Here is a 21,197-nt window from a genome sequence, read left to right as displayed (position 1 = left end):
TCACGTCTTTTCCCCAGTGGAGGTCTCTGAATGCATCTGGCCTTTTCGCAGGCTGCTTTCCTTTTTTTCTTAAACTTTGGTTGTGAAGCAAAATGCGGCAAATTTAAGTGTTTCATTAGCTCTTGCTAAGCTGCTTCCCCGCTTGCTTTGTCAACTCTTTCCAGGACTCAGTGAAAGTTTAGGCACTTATTTTGGTTTTGTGAAGTGAACTAGCACCCTCTATAGGCCAATCTTTTCATAAGTAGGAGAAACCATATCTCACAATAGAGTGTTAAATTTCTAATGCCAGGGCCTCAGGCAAAAAATCGCATTTGTCAAAATTATTCATGAAAATCCCTGAAATAATCGGCCAGCATGAAAGCCAAAAAAACTGGTTCTTTTGTTTCTCTTTGAATTTGGTGGCTGCCTCCCATTATCTGGAGCAACACTTCAACAGGGAAGGGAAGATGAGGTTAAATAGAGACAGTCTCTTTCTCCACTCCTCTTTCTGTCTCTCTTGCCCCCAATTTATTTTGGGAAGCTTGTATTCTTCAGTTCCCATTACGTGTATTCATCTGGCAACATTTATGACTGCCTGCAAGGTGCTAACCACCGTTACAGTCTCTAGCAGAGAGACCCCTGCTTTCATGAAGCTCACGCTCCCATGACCAGAAAAAGAAGATTGACATATAGGTTCTGAAAAGAGAGGAATTTTTTTTCAGACAGTGCTAAGTACGTTGAGCGTGCTGTTTGCCCCACTTTGCTGCACTTCTCTCCTGGGGTGGCTCCCACCCTTTCCTCCCTTGCTACTACCCACAGCTGCTTCGGCCTCCTGGGCTCTGGGCCTCCATAGCTGTGGGAGCATCTTTCCCACCCAGGGCCGACCAGGCAAGCCTTCCTCAGTGGCTGCCTGAAGGACGATAATAACCACTCAGAACTATGGGGGGTGGGGGATGGGGATGGGTATTAACACCCCACTGGATGAATTTGACCAGTGAGAGGCAAAAAAATCCAAAACTGCTACCACATAATTTCCTCTCCTCTCTTTTACCCCACTAGTGTGCCAATGCCTTGCCTACACTGCCTACACCTGGTAGCTTGTTAGAAATGCAAACACTTGGGGAGCCTGGCTGGCTCACTTGGTCAAGCATCTTCCCTCAGCTCAGGTCATGATCCCAGAGTCCTGGGATCAGCCCTGCATCAGGCTCCCTGCTCAGTGGGGAGTCTGCTTCTCTCTCCTTCTCCCCCAACTCATACTCTCTCTTGATGGCTCTCTCTCAAATAAAAAAATAAAAATCTGAAGAAGGAGAAGGAGAAGAAGAAATGCAGACACTCAAGCCAAGTCACAGGCCTATGGAATCAAGTCTGTATTTTAACAGGATCCCTGGGCGATGCATATGCACACTAACAGTTTGAAAAGCATCACTGTAAGAGGCAGCTGTTCCTCAAACAAAACAAAACCAGCACCTAGACACATCCTACTCAACTACTGAAAACCAAGGATAAAGAGAAATCTCTAAGGCAGCCAGAGAAAAAAGACAGGTTACAGAGGATCAAAGAATTACAGCAGTCTTCTTGTCAGAAGCTGTGCAAGCCAGAGGGCGGGAGGGTGTCATCTTTACCAGGAGAACAAAACGGTCAAAAATATCTTTCAAAAATGAAAGATAAATAAAGACTTTTTTCAACAAACAAACACTGAAAGAATGAATTATAAGCGGTCCTGCATACTCGGGAATCTTAAAGGAATTTCTTAAGCGATATTATATCAGACAGGAACTTGGATCTGCACAGAGCAATAGGGCTAGAAATGACATAAATGAAGGTAAATTATGAAAAAATTTTAAGCTCTATTTTTTTCTAAAATGGCTGGTGATTTATTAAAGCAAAAATAGTAACACCAGAGAATTGTATACAGCACACGTAAAGTAAAATGTTAACACCATGGTAGCACAAAAGATGGGAGGCACGAATCAGGAGCATATTGTTATAGGATATAATATTATTTGAAGGTAAGCTGCACTTATTTAAAGATCAACTGAATTGACTTTGTAAAATGCTCACCAAAAGAGAATATAAAAATATGCTTTTCAGCTATAGCAGAAATAAACCAGACATTAGTAACAGAAAGATATCTGGAGAAGCCTTAAATATTTGGAAATTAAACAACACACTTCTTTTTAAATTTATTTTAATTTTAAAAAGTTTGTCTCGGGACGCCTGGGTGGCTTAGCGGTTGAGCGTCTGCCTTTGGCTCAGGGCGTGATCCCAGATCCTGGGATCAAGTCCCACATCGGGCTCCCTGCATGGAGGCTGTTTCTCCCTCTGCCTGTGTCTCTGTCTCTCTCTCTGTGTCTCTCATGAATAAATAAATAAAATCTTTAAAAATAAATAAAAATAAAAAAGTTTTTCTCTTTTAATTTTAATTTCAGCATAATTAACATACAATGTTATATTAGTTTCAGATTAAACAACACACTTCTAAATAACCCGTGGCGCAAAAAAAAAGGAAGTCATGAGGGAAATTACCAAATATTTTGAGTTAAAGAAAAATGAAAAATATTGGTGACCTACAGTTCATGTTACAGGGAAATTATTAAATTATAGGGCTCACCCATTTTTTGGCCTCCCCCTCTACTGGTTTCTAGGTCACTGCCTAGGTGCTTCTTTGTTGAGGAAATAGGGTAAAGTAAGAAAACTAAAAAATCCAAGAAGGCTTGGTTGATATCCATAATAGTGAACCGAGGTGCAAATGGAGGAAAAGTGTCAGGAGAACTTTCTGAAACAGAGAGAGACAGCGGAGAACGTGAATTTGGGGGAAGCCACTGCAGAGCACGCAAGAGAACTCAGTGATAAGAGGGTGTCTGAAGTGTATTTTAAAGAGTTTTGCTTTATATTAAAAATATACCCCAACTTCAATATTTTATGAAAAAACTAAGCAAAGAATTACATTTCATTTGATTTTATTTTCCTGGAGGTCTGTTTCTTTGAATGTGACTCCAACACAGGACCTCATGAAGCCCCATCTAGCCAGAAACAGGCCTATCCACCCCCCCTTTCCACCATCCATTTCACCAAGGAGCATGTCCTTTTTTCATTCTCCTGAGGTCAACAGGTTATTCTTTTGTAATTTATGTTCTTCCTGAATCCCTCCCTGGATTTTCATTTGTTTCCTTTCCTTTACAAGGAAAAGCCTTTGTAAGGAAGAGGCTTTGGAGCACCTGGTGGGTGGAGGGGCTCAGTCAATTAAGTGACAGACTTTTTGATTTCAGCTGTTCAGGTCTTGATCTCAGGGTCTTGCTCTCAGAGTCGTGAGTTCAAGCCCCACGCTGGACTCCAACGCTGGGCGTGGAGCCTACTTAAAAGAAAAGAAGAAGAAATAAATTAAGGAAGAGACCTCATGCACTCCCCTGACCGGGGGGAGTAAATCCCTCAAGCCCTCTAGGAATGACCCCTGACATCTCACACTTACTTTGAGATCATATAACCTTCTATTTTCATCAGATATCTGGATGACTTGAGCATTTTGAAGTCCCATAGGACTTCCCTGCTCCACTCCAACCAGCAAATGAGGAGCACATGACCCAAATGAACCCAGGAATTTGAGTTCAGAACATAAAGACACACAGTTGGAAGGTGGCCAGAGCTGAATCATTTTGCTGGCAGCCTCCAAAATGTCCTCTTCCAGGAATCCCTGGTACTGAGATCCTTGGAGCTGTCCTGGTTTGGTTCTTTCTGAGACTGGTTTTCTCTGTCGATCCTGCATTTTCTTGTATTATTCCAATCAATTCTTTATTGCTTGAATTAGCCAGAATCTGTTTCTGTTGTTTGCAAGCAACTGATCATAACTGAGACAAGTGGCAACATAAAAACAGTACTGAGGGCTGTGCCAGACTCTTTTGAGTTGATCCTGCTGGTGTTGATGTAGGGCTCGGTGATGATTCAGTGCTCCCACAGTTTTCTCCACTTATTCTGCTGTGACACCTCTGATCTTAAGTGGACATTGTGCCAGGACATCATTTTGTCCCTCATTGGTGCAAACGCATTATTTATGTTTTGAGTTCACATTTGTTCTTTATTTATTAGTCTGTGTGTCAAGTAGTGGTACTTGACACTGTACAAAACCATTTGGGTCATAAAAGTAAATAGCATCCCTCAGTTATAAAGCAGCCATTCGAATGATCCGAATATGTTCATATTAAAGTTTTGACATTATCATTGAAAGGAAAACACGTCACTTAAAATAATTTTAAAAAGGCTGTTGTGGTAGCCCTGTGCTTTGTGTTGTAATCCAGACTTTGTCACTCTCCCTTCATGCATGGTAGGAATCATGACCAAACGTATGGTTGAGTACCATAAGCTTAAAAAGTTAACATATGCTGACACGAACAGAAATGTCACAAAAAAGGAAGCATAAGTGGCCAAAAAGTATAGGAAAGTGTGCCTAATTTCAGTAAGATCTAAGATGTTTAATGCATCATTCATGACGGTCTAGGTAATACCACAGTAATGCTCAACCCCAAATCACAGTGGCTTAATACAACCAAGGTTTATTTTTTGCTCATATTTTTCATGATTTAGCTTGAGGCTTTGTTTCATGGAATTGATTAAAATGGCATGGCCGTGTTAATCAATTATTTGAACTGGGCCAGTTTTTGGAATGTTATTGCTGGTAACCAATAGCCTGAGTGAGAGACAGCTCTATAGGGTCTTGCACTGGAAACGAAATACTCAGTCCAGGTGATAATACAGTATGGTGTGTATTCACAACTCAGTGACCAGCACAGTCCACCTAACCTCAAATGCCATGAAATTCAATCCTATTGTGTGATCAGGGAGTGGAAAGTCAGAAATATTTGGTGTGCAGTACTAACAGCTACAACAGGTGATCAAAACAGTAATAAACTTATTTTTCAGCTATCAGATCGGTCACTTGATAAAGATACATGCAACGTGGTCTCAGCAAGCACTTGGTAGCAGGTGCTCTCATGCATCAGGAGTGAAAGTTTTTTCATCATTTCTGAGGGCAGCTTGGCTGCACACACGCGTACACACACACACAGAGTGTGTGCATGTACTTTACCCTACAATTCCCTCTGGGAATTTAACCTAAAGAGATAGTCACAGTTATGAAAAGATAGGTTGACAAACACATTCATTACAGCGGACAAATGGAAAGGCCCCATGAATGTGACAACCTTGTGACGGCTGAGCAGTTTATGTTACAGCTGTACCATACATTGTGCTTCCAAAGGATCTAGAACTGAGTACTATCTTTATTTTCTGAGGTTAAATGACAAAGCAGCCTGTACACATTCGGTGTGACTTCTCACTGCAAGTGAAAAAAAAAAAAGCACTGCACAGTTTTTTCGCTCTCTGCTTGGGAGATCACAGCAAAGCCTGGAAATTTGCTGTTAGGACCCCAGTAGGGCTGTCCTTCCATGGGTGACTCTTGGGCTATTTTAGAGCTCTACTGTTCTGCATCCACAAAAGCTATGCTCCATTTCCCCGGAGGCTTGTTTGTGTTCAGGACTAGGGAAGAGGACAAACTCCATCCCCAGAGTTTTCTCAGCTCAGTTTTCCTCCCCTCCTGCTCTCAAGGGATTAGCGAAACACCCCATCCTCTCCATCTTCTCACTTTGACTCCTCCTGCTTCCTCCCCTCCTTTTACCTTCCTTTCTTTCCTGTTTCCTCAAAAGGCACGTTGAATAGTTTTATTTTTTTTAAGATTTTATTTATTCATGAGAGACAGAGACAGAGGAGAGAGAGAGAGAGAGAGAGAGAGGCAGAGACACAGGCAGAGGGAGAAGCAGGCTCCATGCAGGGAACCTAACGTGGGGCTCGATCCAGGACCCCGGGATCACATGCTGGGCCAAAGGCGGGTGCTAAACCGCTGAGCGACCCAGGGATCCCCACGTTGAATAGTTTTAAGTCACAGGTACTATACCCAGTGCTGGGACACCACAATGAACGACTTTCTCTGCCCCCCTCCCCCCCCAACCGGGGGCATTTTATCCATGAGCGCAAAGCAGAAAACGAGGCAATTGTAACAGGCCCCTGTGCAGGCACCTGCGAGGGCCCAAATCCTCGCTGCCTGCTGACGTTCCTGCCCGGGTACAACCGCCTCTCCTGAGTGTTGCCTGGATTGAGTTGCTTAGAACACACAGACCTTGGCAGAGCCGTGGGCTGTCACTCCCGAGCTCAGGTGATGGCCAGACCGCCCGTGTGCTCCCACCACCTCCCGCCTCCTCGCCCTGCTCCAGGGGAGGGCGCCCCCGCCCTGGGCCTCGGCCCTGTGCCACGCAGCCAGGGCCGACCGTCAGAAATAAGGAAATAGTATTCCTCAGCCACCAGAAAGGATGAATACCTACCATTACATAGGCATGGATGGAACTGGAGGGTATCAGGCTGAATGAAATAAGTCAATCGGAGAAAGAAAGACAATTATCCTACGGTTTCACTCATATGAGGGATATGAGAAACAGCACAGAAGATCATAGGAGACGGGAGGGAAAAACAGAATGGGAAATCAGAGAGGGAGACCAAACCATGGGAGAGACTCTTAACTATGGGAAAGAAACTGATAGTTGCTAGAGGAGAGATGGGTGGGGGCTTGGGGCAACTGGGTGATGGGCACGAAGGGCAGCACATGATGGGATGAGCACTGGGTGTTATACTATGTTGGCAAATTGAATTTTAAAAAAGGGAAATAGAAGGCAATCATAAAACCAATCATGTTCAAATCTAACAAGATGAGATTGCCCACTGAACGCTCGGAATCTAAGACCTCCTTGCTCCTTTTGTGGGTGTCACTCCTTAGAAGAGAGGTGATAAAACCTCAGGAGGACCAAGCTGACATATTGTCTTTGATATGCTCAAGATTAAAGAGAACTGAAAAAAAAGAATCATGTGGTTTTATTTTAGTTACTGCTGCAACCACCTGAATGCACATGTAACACTTACCTGTTTTCCATGACACTTTGCAAACACTGCCCTGCTCAAGCCCAAGACCCTCCTCCACAAATGTAGCTCAGTGCTCCTTACCTAGGGAAAGCTGTGTTTTTGTTGTTGTTTTTGTTGTTTTGGCTTAAAAAAAAAATTTTTTTTTTTAAAGTGGGCTCCACACCCAGCATGGGTCTTGAACTCACAACCCTGAGATTGATTGAGAATTACATTCTCTACTGACTGAGCCAGCCAGGTGTCCCAGGGAAAGCTGTGTTTTTAAGGCAGACCCAAGGCAGTATCTGCAGCTGGGTGCATGGCACAGTGGTGTTCCATGAATTTTCACAGTGTGCTACTAGATTTTGATCAATATATAAAATTGATGTCCCCCTTCCAGCCGAGGATACACGTTTTTCTGTATGTATGACAGGAGGCTCGGCAGAGTGAGTTGCGTATCCCATTCTCCCTACTTAAGAAACATCACCTTTCTGTGGAAACGGTGAATTGGAACAGTAGTCAGGACGATAACCACTCAACAGCTTCGTAGCTACATACATAAGGGCGACCCAGTGAATAGCAAAATAACTGAAGAAAGATTTTTCAATCTTCCAGAACTTGCTTTTTAAAAATGATTCACCTTGGGACATCTGGCTGGCTCAGTAGAAAGAGCATGTGACTCTTGATCTCAGGATTATGAGTTCAAGTCCCATGTTGGGGGTAGAGATTACTAAAAATAAATAAATAAGCTTTAAAAAAGAAAAAAAGAACCAAAAAAAAAAAAAAAACCCCAAAAACCAGCATTCACCTTTTCATGCCTTTTAGCACATTGTCCAAACTTCTAGAATTCAAAGATGTACCTAACCCTCCCATTTTAGGGTTGAGCAATCAAGTTAAAATCAACATTTTTGCAATATGTTCTCATGTGTTTATAGGAACAAATATTTCTTATTCATTTGTACTATCCAAGCAATAAAATATGACTAATGATTTGTGGTGATAAAATTCTCTCTGAAATGCTTCCTAAAATGCAACTTGATTTTTTTCTCTAAGATATATTATGAAAAACACTTTGAGTTTGCAAATGATTTGTTCCAAGTCACAACAGAAAATAATATTTCTTAAGGAACAGTATTTTTCCTTTCTCAGAGTTTTAGAATATGCCTGATGTATTTTTAAACAAATTAAACCAAACAGTATGGTCATGCCCCGGAAATGCAGGGGTGGGGGAAGAGGAGTGCAGGGGAGCAGTTGGGGGTACAGTTTTGTGCATAATAACAGAAGAAGGAGGCACAGGGTTAGAGAATTATTATTTCTTCTCTGGTGCAGAACTGGGCCATGTTTGGGTGCCTGCAGTGAGCTTGGCAGAAAGTCACTTGCTTCCTCGAGCTGTTATGTTCCACAGGACTTTCTGTCTACATGACTGTCTTAGTGAATGGCCTATTTTATAAACTAAATGCCACAGTACTTTCACATACCCAAATTAGAAGAAAAACGTTGACCCAAAATATGGAAATCTATTGAAATATCAGACTTGATTATCTTCTTGCTGCAATTTAAATAGTCATTCTTGCCTAGCATCCCCAAAATGATTTTATTTTATTTTTTAAAAGATATTATTTATTTATTTATTTATTTATTTATTTATTTATTTATTTGACAGAGATGGTGTTTGTGAGTTCAGGCAGGGGTAGGGGAGAGACAGAAGGAGAAGGAGAGACAGTCTCAAGCAGATTCTGTGCTGAGCACAGCCCTTGATCCTGCAACCCCAATTTCATGACCTGAGCCAAAACCAAGAGTTGGGCACTTAACCAAATGACCCATCGAGGCACCCTCGGCATTCCCCCCCCCCAAATTATTTTAAATAAGTATCTAACTTGGATTGAAATGTTTGAGTCCCAGACAGAAAAAAAAATAAGTCACATGAGGAGACAGGATATGAGGGATTCAGGTAACATTTTCTCTCTTACAGATTTGTGACTTACCCACCATTTTCTGGCCTGGAAGAAGGAGCTTTCACAGAAGCAAAATAAGTTCTATTTGCTTAAAAGAACAAATCAATAGCAATTACATTTAATTGGGACATTAATAACTGAGGAAAAAGGACAGATTGTCATACTCTAGATGGTCAGCCTCAGGGCATGCGGGACCTCAGTCTGGCTGGTGGGGAGGAAATGGAGTCTGAAACCAGGCTCAGGGACATGATTTGGCTGTGGCTCTGACCCCCATACATGCTGGCCAGTGGTCCAAGTTAATGTTCAAAGGGGAGGAATAAAAAATGTGATTGCACTCAGAGCTGATACCTAAGGGGGTCAATCGTGTCAGCAAAAGTCTCCAGGCACAGGTGACATTTCAAAATAGCAGGGAACTAATATCATACTTGCAAAATTTTTTTTTTTTTTTTTTTTTTTTTTTTTTTTTTTTTTTTAAGAGCAGAACCTCAGCCAGCAATTCAGGAGCCCGTGGAGAGTCTCTAGACCCCCAAGAAGAGGAATGGTGAGACTTGGCAATGCTCCAGCAAAGCAGAGCTGGGATCTCCTTCTTAGGGAAATTAAGGCAAACCAGACCCCCATAGTGAGATTTAGGGGAGTGTTATAACTCAGTGGGCCCACTAAATACATCACAAACATTGGGTCTACAGAAAAACAGCTATTTTCAGAACCACTCCCTTGTAAAACTGGGCTTCAGGGAGCTAACTTGAAAGATATTAATGTGAGATAACCAAAGTACTTTGCCCTGGTAAGTAGGGTCTGCAATACTCATTGAAGGTGTGTTGAAGGGATAGTCCTGTAGTATATTTTATGGAAATAAAGTATAAAAGAATTTCTAGAACCCCAAATGGTCAATGAACAAATGAAAGATGCTCAACTTCATTGGCAGTCAGGGAAATGCCAAGTTAAAACCACAATTTAGGAGCATTTCACACGCATCAGGTGTCCATGAGAACAGCATTGTAGCATTGCAAAAAAATTAAAATTACCCAAACATTCATCAATAGGATGGATATTTGACTTTGCAACAAATTTTATGGTAGTTTAAATTTTGTATTGTATTTTGCAATATGATGCTATATAAAGCAGTGAACATGAATGAACATGAGCGAGTAGAAAAAACTGAAAGCACATTCATGAAACAAATCCTTTATTTCTAGAATAACACAAGCTTAAATTATAGAATGAATCTAAATATGAAATTTAATGCAGAAAAGCACTTTGTTCTTACTTCTAACATAACACTTGGCAGATTCTATTGCACATTTTTATTTAGGTACCCAGTGACACAACATGACAGTAAGTTTTTTTATTAAAATGTAATTGACAAAAAAAATTTATTAGTTCCAGGTGTACAACATAATGACTCGATATTTGTATAAATTATAAAGTGATTGCCACAATAAGAATATTTACTATACATCCTGACACGGAGTTATAGAAAAATATTTTTCTTATGATAAGAAAGCAGAACATTCTGCTTTCTTGGCAACTTTCAAATATGCAGTCCAATATTACTGACTATAGTAGCCATGCAGTACATAATATCCCCATGACTTATTTATAACAGTAAGTTTGTACCTCTTGATTCCTCCCGCCCTTTTAGCCCATCCCCCTCCCCTGTGGCAGCCACCAATCCGTTCTCTGTGTCTGTGAGTTTTGTTTTGTTTCTTTGTTTTGTTTTTTAGATTGCACATATAATGGAAGTCATATGGTATTTGTCTTTCTCTGACTTAGTTCACTTATGTTATTGCAAATGGCAAGATATTTGCAAATTATATATCCAATAAGAGATTAATATCCAAAATATGTAAAGAACTGAAACAACTCAATAACAAAAAAAAAATAATCTGTTTAAAAAATGGGCAGAGGGTCTAAACAGACATTTTTCCAAAGAAGGCATACAAATGGCCAACGGGGATACAATAGGTGCTCAGCATCACTCATCATCAGGGAAATGCAAATCAAAACCACAGTGAGCTATAACCTCACACCTGTCAGAATGGCTAAAACCAACAACACAAGAAATAACAAGTGTTAGCAAGGATGTGGAGAAAGGGGCTGATGGTAAGAATGTAAATCGGTGCAGCCACTATGGAAAACAGTATGGAGGTTCCTCAAAACATTAAAAACAGAGCTACCATATGATACATCAATTTCACTTCTAGGTGTTTGTCTTAAGAAAATGAAAACACTAATGCGAAAAGATATCTGTACCCTTATGTTCATTGCAGCCGTATTTACAATAGCTAAAATATGGATACAACCTAAGTGTCCACTGATGAATGGATAAAGACACTGTGATACGCACACACACACAGCACACAATACACAATGGAATACTACTCAGCCATAAAGAAAAAAATCTTGCCATTTGCAACAGTTAGTGTTTTGAAGGCAAGAACCAAGCAGAACGTCTTTACAGAACGAGTACTGGATGACATTAGTTGAACGAATTAGTAAAGTGAATGAAGAGTGAAAGACACAGGTTGCTTAGCCGTCATCTCGTGGACCAAGCTCAAAGCCATCATTGCTAATCTTTGGCTCCTGCCCCTCCTCCCATCTAAGTGGCCTTTTCTGGAGCCCCTCACTTTTCCTTCTTATGTTCTTACTGGATCAATCAGGGCAAGTTGGGAGAACAACGATCTGCCCCCATAGCTCACTCTCGATCCGTATTTTTTCATCTCAGCTTGAATAGTCTGGATGTCTTTAAGGAAACCTTGCATATTGGACTGTGATTTTTCTATTATATGTATTTGTGTATGTTCATGGGCATGTTTTCATGTGCACATGCATAAAATTCAGGCTGAATGCCTAGGCCGAATGTTGATTTCAATACTAACCAGTAAATACAAGGCACTTATACACAAATCACATTAATCTGCTTAAAACCTTCAATGGTTTACACTTTCTTTCTACCATATCACTCCTAATTTTAGGGACACTTGGAAAAGTCACACACAGAAAAATAAATAAAACAAATGAAATGTGAACCCTGTGGCTACTCTCAGAGCACTTTGATGGGCCTTCACTTTAAGCGGCATCTCAGGGACATCTCTAGAATAAATCCAAAGAATAGTGTGTGCTAGGAGGGATGGAGGCCTTTAAAAATTCTAAAAAGGACAATAACAAAAAGAACGTTCAAAGAGTATTTAAGGCAGGAAAAACAAGAAAAAGAATAAACCTACTGCCAAAGGAACAGGAACAGATGGCACAAAGAAAATGAAAAAACCTCACTTTTGCTTTGATTTTCAAAAGCATCACTTCTCAAAGTGGGTTCCACAAAATGCTAGTTCTTGAGTACATTTTGCAGGAAGAACATTTGCATGACCAGATACATTTGGGAAAATACTCCGATTTCTTTACTGCAGGATTTATTTTTTTATGCTTAAGATGCTACAGTGTCATTTGAGACCCCAAGAGAAGGGTAGAGTCTTCACTGTAACCAGATTTATGTAATAATCGACACTAGTATTTTGCGGAATGCATTTTGGAAAACTGTCTTGAAGGCAAAGAGAATGGTTTCCAAGACAAAACTACATCAATAAACTAGTTTTGTCTTTGAGGGGAAAAAAAGAGAACTTGACTATTTTCAAAGATTTCAAATCTTTCAGCCCAGGAGATATATTCCAACTATGAAAATCAGTTGTGAGAAGTGAAAGAAAAGGTTAAACTTTACATTAGATTGGAAATGAACAAGTTGCATATCCAAAGAAACGTTCTAAAAACTTGAGACCAAAATACAATCTCCTCTTAACACTAAAATAGATTTTCCTTCCATTATGATTCTTCAAGTGACAGAAACCAACACTGACCTTTTTAAGGAAAAAAAAAAAAAAAGTGGATGAACTGGTGGGACTTTTACTGGGAAGAAAAATGAGAGACTGGAGACTCCGTCTTGAAACTGGGACAAGAACCAAGGAAGCTGGGCACACACGGAACCCAGAATATGTGCTTTAAAATTTGCCATGGCTGAAACAAAGTTCTTCAACATCTCCCCCCGCCCCCCCCATCGGTTACTCTGCTAAAGATGCTAAGTCCTGGGAGAGGGATTCCATTGGAACCTGCCTCTTGGCCAAGGGACAGCTGGCCACCAAGATTGTACACAATGGAGAGATGTGTTACCGAAAATAAAACAAACTGTTGCTAGAAAGAGAAAAATGAATGGTGAGTGGCTGAAAGTCAAAAAGTTCCCACTTTATGTTTCCTAAGAACAAGCTGTATCAGATTAATCTAATTGCCTGGAGTTGGTAAAACCCTGAAATGGCATAGAACTGTATCAGGGATTCATTGTGTGTATTTAACTCATTTGTTTATGTGTAAATATTCAATACTAACCAGTAAACACAAGGCACTCAAGTACACAAATCACATTAATCTCCTGCTTAAAACCTTCGATGGTTTACACTTAGAACAAAATACAAAATCCCTAATGTGGCCTCTGAGCCTCCTGGATTCTCTTCCATCCCACCTCCTTGGCCTGGCCATTCCAACCCCATTTCCCACACACTGGTGCGTCTCACTCAAGCCTGAGTAACTGGAGTCACTCTAGCCATACTGGGCCTCAGGTTAAACGCTGGTTCCTCGGAGAAGCTCTGCTAAAGCCACAGAGTCTGCCTCTCCTGCTGTTCCAGCCCCTGGCACCCTGGATTCTTGCTTCCTAACATAAATTGCACTCTCCCGTTTTTCTCCTGTTGGTTTACGTAAGACTCTCTTCCTCAGGAGATGGCACGCCTCCAAAATCCAAAGAGCACATCTCTCTTGTTTAATTCTAAAATGTTGTATCTAACACAGATCAGCGTTAGGCCGGTGTTGGCACACAGCAGATGGGAGTCAGGAATGAGTGTGGACTGTGTTTACCATGGAGTCTGGGTTCTGGGGACGAAAACCCTGATGACCACTGTGAAAAGTGCAGTCCAGGGGGATTGTAGAAAGTAATGGAAGGAACACCCTGAGGGAGGGCTACTTTGGCCATGAGGCAACCTCACGAGGTCTCTCCTCGCGTCCTTGAAGAGTTCCCCACAAGGGGGAAATGGGGTGTGGACAGCACCAGGCAGCCAAAGCACAGGGGGAGGAAGGGGAGGACCTGAAGGGTACAGGCTTGGGGGCGGAGGACGTGCCCCAGGACTGTGGCTATTGCTGCCTCTGCAGTCGGGATCTGAGACTTGGATGAAGACCGAAAGAATAATTATGAAACCTTCACAACACAGAACTAGAAAGAATGACTAATACACTGCCTTGTCCTGAAATTCTGTTTCCTCAAGTTTGCTGTAAAAATGTATTTCATGGGGGCACCTGGGTGGCTTAGTTGGTTGAGCTCAGGTTACATTTGGCTCAGGTCATGATCCTGGGGTGCTGGAGGTTGATCCCCACGTGGGGGTCCCTGCTCACTGGGGAGTCTGCTTCTTCCTCTGCCTCTGCCCCACCACTCTGCTCAAACTCTCTCTCTCTCTCTCAAATAAATATTTTTTTTAAAAAAAAATGCATTCTATGTTACATTCCTTGAACATTTGCTTTCTATTCATTAGTAATGTTTTTGTGTTTAACTATATTTGTAATTTAATTCATATGATTTGGTAAAGGATTTTTAAGAGAAGAGATCAATGGCTTGATATTCTGGAATGTTAAGTATGTTACAAAGTGAATTCGTGATGCCAGGAACATAAAATCCAAATGTTTAATATTCCTTTCTCCAACTCATGTGCTGTCAGCTTTTTCAATGGTTACCATGACATGATTTTTATTAAACTCTTACTTTTTCCCCCTTTGCACATCAGGTCTTCTCCAGAAATCTTTCATTCATGTTAAAACTCCTTATTGCATCCAATTTGCTGTAACAGAATTGCTCCTACACACACACACACACACATTCATCTAAGGATACATACTAATTCACTATCGTGCAGTTCTTGGTTGGTTTATGGTTCATTCCTACTTTGAATTCAGAATAAAAATGTACCCAGCTGACTCTTCGGTGAGTCAGTAAGACTTTTTATTTCCTAATTCTAAATCTAGTTAAGGCTGGAATAAGCAGTTCTCCACCCAGCAATTGTAATTAAACCCACTAATTAAAAAAAAAAAACAAAACCACACACATAGACCTTAATACATCAGTTAAAATGGCTACAGGTTATATCTAATAAAAATGGGAATCCAATGAGTATATAGTTCTGCATGTGACATATTAAAAAGACTGGCTGTATTTAATTCAGCTGATGTATCACGGTCAATCTGGTTCCTCATCCTCTGTTGCTGTCCCTTCCTTGCTTTGTTGTTTTGGTATTTAGTATACTACCCAGGTCTTCTTGAGTAAGGACAGAAAATAAACATTTGTTAGCACTTAGGCTTGATGTTCACCAACATCCCACTGACACATGAAAAAAAATAATCATGGAGCATATTATTTAAGTTAGAATTTATCTAAATCATTTCATTTTATATTTCTTTTAGAGGAGGGGTGGGGTGGGGGTGGGAAAAGAGGGAGGAAGAATCTCAAGCAGACTCCATGCCCAGCCTGGAGCTCAACATCGGGCTTGATCTCACAACCTCAAGATCATGACCTGAGCTGAAATGAAGAGTTGGATGCTTAACCAACTGAGCCACCCTGGCACCCCTAAATCATTTAGCTTAAAATAAAGTAGGAAATTCTATATGCTACGTTTAGGAAAACTACTTTATAAAGTGAAGATGAGGGTAAATCTTAATAGATTGCATGGATGTAGATAGAGATTTTTCTGTTGATAAGAATTGAAGATACAGCCTCAGAGGTGTGGATTATGAGTGAGAGGTAGCCCCACATTTTAAAGAAGGGTTCTCAACACACATACATGAGAGGTCTCATGAGAGGAACATTCCAGTCCAGCAACCATCTCTCCCACAGCCATTAGCAGAGAAGGCCAAAGATTCAGTTGGGCAGATGCATCTTTGGGGGGACTTCCCAAGAGGAGACAGCACAGTAGCATTTCTTCCCTGTGCACATGGGACATTGCTCCTCTACCAGAGCCAAAAGAGGGACACAGTGAGAGAGCTCTTTAGAGAACTGGGAGTACTAGCCAGAAAGGAATGCTGGACTCTCACTCCTTGGCCAGAGGCTTGCCCGGCGGGAAGAATGTGCACATTTGGCCTGTGCTGCTACAGTAGTGGAAGACAAGTGTGTTCTGGGAAGAATTTGACCAGGGTCTCCTGGAGTTTGAAGAGTATGGAGAAACAGTAGACTGGAGACTGCTGGAACTGCTCCTAGTGGCTGAATGATGATGACAGAGGGTCCTACCATTCAGCTGGGTGAGAATGAGCAACATTTTCCATGGACCAAGGGGACAAGATGGAGACTGTCTACCAAATGAGATAAAAGGACAGGCCATGCTATAATAAGAGACACAGGGAAATTTGAATTAGATGAAAAATTAAAGTTAATTTAGATTGGACTGGAATTTCCCATAGCTGAAAATGAGACTCTTCCCCGATCTGAAAGGGACCCTAAAGGTAAGGGATCTGCCTGAAATGTCACTGGGGGCAGAGAAGGGAGATCTTGTTTAAAGGCAGAGGGGGAAGGGGGCGCCAGGCTGGCTCAGTCAGTAGAGTGTGTGACTCTTGATCTTGGGGTTATAAGCTCAAGTCCCATGTTGGGTGTAGAGATTACTTTTAAAAACTTAAAAATTTAAAAAGAAGATAAAATTGGGGTAGCTGGGTGGCTCACTTGGCTAAGCATCTGCCTCTTGATGGTGGCTCAGGTCATGATCTCAGGGTGGTGAGATTGAGCCCTGCTTTGGGCTCTGTACTCAGCAGGATGTCTGCTGGAGATTCTCTCTCTCTCTCTCTCTCTCTCTCTCTCTCTCTTTCCCCCTACTCATGTGCTCTTTCTCTTTATATATATAAAATAAATAAATATTTTTTAAAAATAAAATGAAGGCAGAAGTGGGAGAAGAAAAGCTGTTTACTGCTTATGATCACTGACTCAGTACATTGAATAGAGCAATCACACCATTTATTTAAAAAGTAAGCTACTATACCACCTATAAAGTATTCTTACCAAAACAACAACAAAATATTTCTGAACCTGAATTTAATCAAGCCTCTTGAACTAACTAGCAGGTTATGAAAAAGATGGGAGATGGAAAACTGGCTAATGACACCAGGGGGCTGCTATCCATCAACTCCAGAATATTAGAAACACCACAGGACAGAACCTTTTGTTGTTCACAAGTGTCATGATTCCGTATCCAGCCACCATGTGAGATGTGCCTCGCTCAAACCTTGTCACAACATAATTGGCACCTTACCCATCTGAAGTGAAAAGAAGAAAAAAGAATCCCACGGGACAAAATCCCTTTTTTCTTCAAAAAACACATGGTGTAAAAGAATAAAGAAGAGGAATTGTTATAAGTTAAAAGAAACCTAAGAGAATGCCTGGATATGTAACGTGTGCACTGTGCTTCAATTTTTACTTGAACAACCGTAAAAAGACATTTCTGAGACAATCAGGGAAAGTTGAACTTGCATTGGATATTAAATATATTGAGGAGCTTTTATGAATTTGGGAGGGCATGATAATGCTATTATATTTTTAAGTTCTCATGCACTATAGAAACATTCTGGGGGATCCCTGGGTGGCTCAGTGGTTTCGTTCCTGCCTTTGGTCCAGGGCGTGATCCTGGAGTCCCGGGATTGAGTCCTGTGTCAGGCTGCCGGCATGGAGCCTGCTTCTCCCTCTGCCTGTGTCTCTGCCTCTCTCTCTCTCTCTCTCTCTCTCTCTCTCTCTCTCTCTATCATGAATGAATAAATAAAATCTTAAAAAAAAAAGAAAGAAACATTCTAAGATATTTATAGGTGACGAGATATGATGTCTGGGATTCATTTTTAAATATTGTAGGATAAAAGAAAATAAAGTGTGAATTTGAGAAAAGGATCAGTGAAAAAATAGTAGAATGGGAACAATTCCTGAAGCTAGGTGATGGGTACATTAATGCTTCATTATACTATTCTATTTTTGTAAAACTTTCTATGGAGTGCCTACATGGCTCAGTTAGTTAGGTATCTGACTCCTGATTTCAGCTCAGGTCATGATCTTGGGGTCCCGGGGCAGAGCCTCACATTGGGCTCCACACTCAGTGGGAAGTATTCTTCTATCTCTCTCATCCTCCCCTGCCCCTCCCCCTGCTTGTGCACTCTCTCTCTAAAATAAATAGATAAATCATTTTTTTTAAACTAAAAATAAAAAAATGTATAATAAAATGTTAAAAATTAAGTTAAAAAGATCTTTAGTATCAAATATTTTTATTTTTACTTTTTAAGGTCTGTGTTGTAGCAGAATGGTAAAAAGTTTAAGAGTAGGTGTTAAACTTAGTTTTGAATACTGGCTGCAACTGTTACCAATTATGTGATGTTAGGCAAGCCACTTAACTTTCTAAGCCCCATTTTCCCCTCTGTAAAATGGGAATAATAGTAATAATGCCTATTGTTGTTGCTGCAAAGGGTTTAATGAGATAATACATATAAAATTTAATAAACCACAGAGCTGATGCAAGTATTAGAGAAATGAGTAATGTCTGCAAGGAGGCACAGAGTAAGTGCTAATATTAGCTTAATTAGATTTAATTTTCACTTCTCTGTTCTCTGTTTGAGTTACTATCTTTGATATTATAACTGCCTTGTTATCTTTATATCTGAAAACAATGCTGAAGTGAAAATGTGCTTAGGCAGAAAGCCTCAGGTAGGGAACTGGTTTTATATCTCCTCACTTTGGAATACATCCAGACTTTACCTTTGATCAGTTGGAGTTCTATGATTGCAACTCACATAAACTTATTTTCAATAACTGAAGGGGAAAAAACAGATACCTTACAGGGGTGCCTGGGTGGCTCAGTCGGTTAAGCACGTCTTTGGGTCAGGTCCTGATCTTAGTGTCCTGGGATCAAGCCCTGCATCGGTCCCTGCTCAGTGGGGAGTCTGCTTCTCCCTCTCCTCCCTACTTGTGCTCTCTGTCGCTACCTCTGTCTCTCTCAAATAAATAAATAAAATCTTAAAAAAAAAAAAGATATCTTACAGCATCCAAGGACAATCTGGACCTAGGAAGGCTGACTAAGGGCAAGCTCAGGAACCAGGAAAACTCTAGTAGAGATCTGAGTAACAAAAAGCCATAATGTTTAAATTCCTCAAGTCACTACAAACAGGATGAATGAACTTGAATTATTTCAAGCCTCTGTATCACTTTGCTCAAGATTTGGCCCAGTTTGGGTCATATGCCCATCCATTGATTGGAATGGGGAAGTGGATTTGGTACCTCTAGTGACTGTATCTGGTGATGAAAGGGATTGTTATCTGTGTCAGACCACTAGTTGTTTTGTAATAGCCATTCTTCCGTTCTTTCATGGAAATAGGGTTTTAGCTGGCTGACTACCTGCCCAGCTAAATACTACATTTCCTAGCCTCCGTAGAAGCTCCATGAGACCATGTAACTCAGTTAGGTACCATGGGATAAAAGCAAAATATGTGACATGTCTAGGTTCTGCCCTTAATAGAATTGGAGACATGCTCCTCCTTCCCGTGGCTGAAAGAAAACTAGAGCTGGAACAGCCACCTTGGATCAATGACAGGAGTAGGGCTGTGAGATTTAGTAAATAAAAATACAATGCCCAATTAAATTTGAATTTCAGATGAACAAGGAAGCCTTTAAAAAAAAAAACATAAGTATGTCCCATGCAACATTTGGAGACAGGGAAGTTCAATATAAATTGTTAAGTGAGAATAGTATGTATGCACTGTATGTTAATGACCTATATGCTAGCGTATGTTTAGAAAAGTCACTTATGTTTAAATATGACCATTCTGACTGTGATATGAACATGATTTTGAGAGGAAGGAGAGGAAGAGAGGCAAGCCTGGACCAGTTGGCAGCATTACAAATGGAAAAGAGTAGACAGGGCAGCCCTGGTGGCTCAGAGGTTTAGCTCCACCTTCAGCCCGGGGTGTGATCCTGGAGCCCCGGGATCAAGTCCCACGTCGGGCTCCCTGCAGGGAGCCTGCTTCTCCCTCTGCCTGTGTCTCTGCCTCTCTCTCTCTCTCTGTCTGTCATGAATAAATAAATAAAATCTTTAAAAAATAAAGGAAAAAAGTAGACAGTTGGTGATATACATTGAAGATAAATACATGTGTTTTGAGAATATGCTAAATCATTACTGGTGGTTTTAACAGGGTGGGCAGAGTGTAAAATAATGTGGGAATTTCACATCCTAAATCATATAATTTTAATAGGAAATATTGAAATTTTTGACTTCCTAGAAATAAGAAAAACTGTATGTTTAAGTGCCATGAAAAGCTAAAAGATGAATGCAAAACTGGAAAAATATAAACTATAAAATATACCTTGGACAAAGGATTAATATTCCTAATTTATAAAGAGCTCCTACAAATCCAAAGGATAGAGATTAACATACTTGTAGAAAATTGGCAAAAGACATGAAAGTCACAAAATAAATGTGTATCTCCAAGATACTGAAAACATTCTACCTTGTTAACCAGAACAGAAAGGCATATAACAACTAGGTAGTATTTTCTTCCTAAACTGGCCTTTTTTTTTTTTTTTAAAGAACAATCTCAGTGTTGGTTATGCAATTTCCTTGAGTAAGGCTGTTATCAGAGAGTGGGATTTGGGAGTTTAGTTTGTCTGCAATGAAGTAGCTTTGGTGATGACAAAGCCAAAGGTAGTCCCCAGAGTAGGTCACATTTTGTGCACGGGATGATGGTGGCTGAAGAACTGGGAGATCACAGAATCACGTGGGTTATAAATGTCTAACACAAGTAACAGTAACTATTTGAGTATTGAAAATTACTGAGTATTGAAAACATGCCAGGCAAATGCTGAATGCTCTCCAAATTCTATTAAAGGAGGTGCGAATGTCCTTCACATTCTACCAGGAAAAAAACAAACAAAAAAAAACAGGTCTTGGAAAAGTTGAGTAACTTGCTATCTTTTCCACATTTACATAGGTGGCATATCTGAGATTTAAATGACTCAGAAACTCTTCATTCCTGACCACCATACTGTACTTCATTCATACTTACAATAAACATCAAGTATTAGGCAACTGCATTAGGAAATACAAGTACAGCAGTGAGCAAAATCCCTCTCTGTGTAGCTGATTGGCTAGAAGGAGACAGGCAACTAGGCAATTATAATATAGGGCCCTATGCGGTCTCTGAGAGACCCACCTAAAACCAGGGTAGGTATTAGAGCTGTCTTGTGCTTGCTCTTATCAGCTCACAAGAGCTGACTGTTACAGCAGCATTATTCAT

At 40.7% G+C, this 21,197-nt stretch overlaps 1 long non-coding RNA gene and 1 other non-coding gene across 4 annotated transcripts in view; one reads left to right on the top strand and one right to left on the bottom strand.

The window, feature by feature from the left end:
* LOC140602865 (uncharacterized) overlaps positions 1–21,197 on the bottom strand; it is a 51,816-nt gene that overhangs the window by 4,556 nt on the left and 26,063 nt on the right. The window contains exon 4 of one of the 3 annotated variants that reach the window (XR_012005798.1): positions 2,923–3,334. The exons of 1 other annotated variant lie outside the window; for it this stretch is intronic. This is a non-coding gene — a long non-coding RNA (uncharacterized lncRNA). Of the gene's footprint in view, positions 1–2,922; positions 3,335–21,197 lie in introns of those variants that run through there. One more of the 3 variants, XR_012005797.1, reaches the window with a different exon arrangement.
* Positions 17,090–17,195, top strand: LOC140603272 (small nucleolar RNA U13). The gene has a single exon (XR_012006283.1). It is a non-coding gene; the product is annotated as a small nucleolar RNA U13 (small nucleolar RNA).

Source organism: Canis lupus, chromosome 13 (genome assembly GCF_048164855.1).
Source record: "Canis lupus baileyi chromosome 13, mCanLup2.hap1, whole genome shotgun sequence".
In the NCBI taxonomy this organism is placed as follows: Eukaryota; Metazoa; Chordata; class Mammalia; order Carnivora; family Canidae; genus Canis; species Canis lupus.
The sequence above is the reverse complement of the archived record's forward strand: the minus strand, read 5'-3'. Positions and strand labels throughout refer to the sequence as shown.